The sequence below is a fragment of the Nycticebus coucang genome, chromosome 12 (assembly GCF_027406575.1).
Source record: "Nycticebus coucang isolate mNycCou1 chromosome 12, mNycCou1.pri, whole genome shotgun sequence".
NCBI lineage: Eukaryota > Metazoa > Chordata > Mammalia > Primates > Lorisidae > Nycticebus > Nycticebus coucang.
In genome coordinates this window covers 11729534-11732160 of record NC_069791.1, presented here as the reverse complement: position 1 = coordinate 11732160, position 2627 = coordinate 11729534, and positions in this window count along the sequence as shown.

Below are 2627 nucleotides of genomic sequence, written 5' to 3'. Positions count from 1 at the left end.
TTATTTTTAAGGAACGTTTCTTTTTAAAAAATTTCAGACTAGGGCGGCGCCTGTTGCTCAGTCGGTAGGGCGCCGGCCCCATATACCGAGGGTGGCGGGTTCAAACCCGGCCCCGGCCGAATTGCAACCAAAAAATAGCTGGGCGTTGTGGCGGGTGCCTGTAGTCCCAGCTGCTCGGGAGGCTGAGGCAAGAGAATCGCTTAAGCCCAGGAGTTGGAGGTTGCTGTGAGCTGTGTGATGCCGTGGCACTCTACCGAGGGCCATAAAGTGAGACTCTGTCTCTACAAAAAAAAAAAAAAAAAAAAAAATTTCAGACTAATGTGAGGGTACAAATGATTAGGTTACATTTTGGGGGGTTGTTAGCAAAAGTCCAAGTTGTAGTTGAACCCTTTCCTCCAGGAGGTGTGCTGTACACCCTTACATTGTGCCCATCAGGTGAGAGCACACCAATTCCCTCCTTCCTCTCCCCGCTTCCCCACACTTGAATTCAACTGTATTTTGTGTAGCTGTTCTAAGGAACATTTCTTCTGTTAGTGTTTTTCTGTCCTTTGTGTTCAGTTCTCTTTTCCAGGAGCAGTCATTATATATACCTGGTGGACCTGGGTACAAACAAGATGTCCTTGTTTGGGCTTCTCTGGGTGTGTCACGTACTTTTGAGAAGATTGTGCTTTGCCAGCTGTGCCCAAGATTTGTCATTAGAGGATGCCGTGTCAGTATCCTCTCTCAATTTGGTTCTAGTACACTGGCCTTGGCAGAATTTCAAAATAACTAAGAAAATGCTACGAAAGCTATGTTAACTAGTGTGATGAAAATGTGTCAAACGGTCTATGAACCAAGTGTATGGTGTCCCATGATCATACTAATGTACACAGCTATGATTTAATAAATAAATAAATAAATAAATAAATAAAAAGAATTTCTTCATAGAAAGTGTGATTTGGAGTTGTAAGTGGTTTCTATTTTCACTTAAGATGGAATTTACACGTCTGCATTTATTTATTTATTTTGTAACCAATTCAGTTGGTTTTAGAGAAAAGAAATGGGTAGATGCATCTTTATTCTCCTTAATTTGCAACTGTATCATTGAGAGTTTCCCTTGGTAATTTGTAAATGATCTATTTAGAATACCATCTAGAAGGGAATGTTAAAACTTCCATATCCTCAGAAAGCAGGGACACACCTGTGAATCCAGAAGTAAGCCTGTTTTCCATTAAACAAGTGTTTTTGGTTATTCATGACACGTGGAATGAGAAGTGGGGAAGGCTGTGTTTAGTTTGCCATCTGTTACAGATGCGTTTGCATGTACCTCAAGTAGCTCCACCCAGTCCATCTTCCTGTTACCATAAAGCAGGCGTCCTCAAACTGCAGCCGCAGGCCACGTGAAGCGGTGTGAATTGGTTCTCGTTTTGTTTTTTACTTCAAAATAAGATATGTGCAGTGTGCATAGGAATTTGTTCATAGTTTTTTTTTCAAACTATAGTCCAGCCCTCCAACAGTCTGAGGGACAGTGAATTGGCCCCCTGTTTAAAAAGTTTGAGCATGCCTGCCATAAAGCTTAGTTTATAAACAAGGGGAAGCTGTCTGCTCCTTGTCTCTCTGAGGTCCTTTGGACTACTGTCACCGTCCTTGGATTGAGAGGTTTCATCAGGGCCGGGCTTTTCTCCGAAACAGTATTTGGGGAAGCTGTTTCCCTTCATCAGGCTGGGTCAGCATCACCGTGCATACATGCCCCGGTGGTTCAGAGGGTTATCACTCTGTGATTTTTCTTCCTGCCTTTTCTTTTGGTAATCTGCCTTTTACTAGTTGGTTCTCAGTGAACTTTCTACCCTTAGAAATGTGTGGTCCAGGCTAGTGCTAGAGGTAGTTAGGGGTGGGGAATGAGGGTGTTCATCAGTCTCCACAAAGTGGGTGGCTTAAAACAGCATATGTTCTGGAGGCCGGAAGTCCAAAATCCAGGGGTCAGCAGAGCTGTGCATCTCTGAAAGCTGTGGGGAAGAATGCTTCCTTGCCTTTTTAGCTTCTTGTGTTTGCCAGAAAGCATTCCTTGTCCTATAGGCATGTCCTTTCACCCTCTGCCCCCATTGTCACACGGCAGTCTACCCTTGTGCATCTTCACATCGTCTTCCTTCTGTGTCTCTGTGCCCCAAATGTCCCTCTTCTGGTAGATATGACAGTCATATTGAATTGGGGGCCCACCCGACTCCAGTATGACCTGAATTAGTTACATGTGCAATGCCGCTGTTTTCTAATAAGGTCATATTTGGAGAAGTGGTAGAGAATGTCTTTTGGGGGCTAAGATCCAACCCACAGCAGGGCGGCAGTTTACTCGAGTAGGGAATACTATGTTTACTCAGTGTGGATGGTCACCGTGCTCAGAGGGCCCCTGTTCTTGAGGGTCCCCTTAGTTTCCTTGGTAGTGCTCTCCAAAGTGGAGGTGTGTGGGGGAGGTGGGAGGAGGTGAGTAGGGGATGTATTTCTTCATTCTTTTAAAACATAGTCTAGATCGAAAGCTCTCCACACCAAGGGTAGAAGGGAAGGAAATCAGGGGTGTACTACGGTTCACGTATTTGTTCTCACCAAAACTCACGTTGCAACTTGATCCCCATGTGGCAGGACTGGAAGGTGGG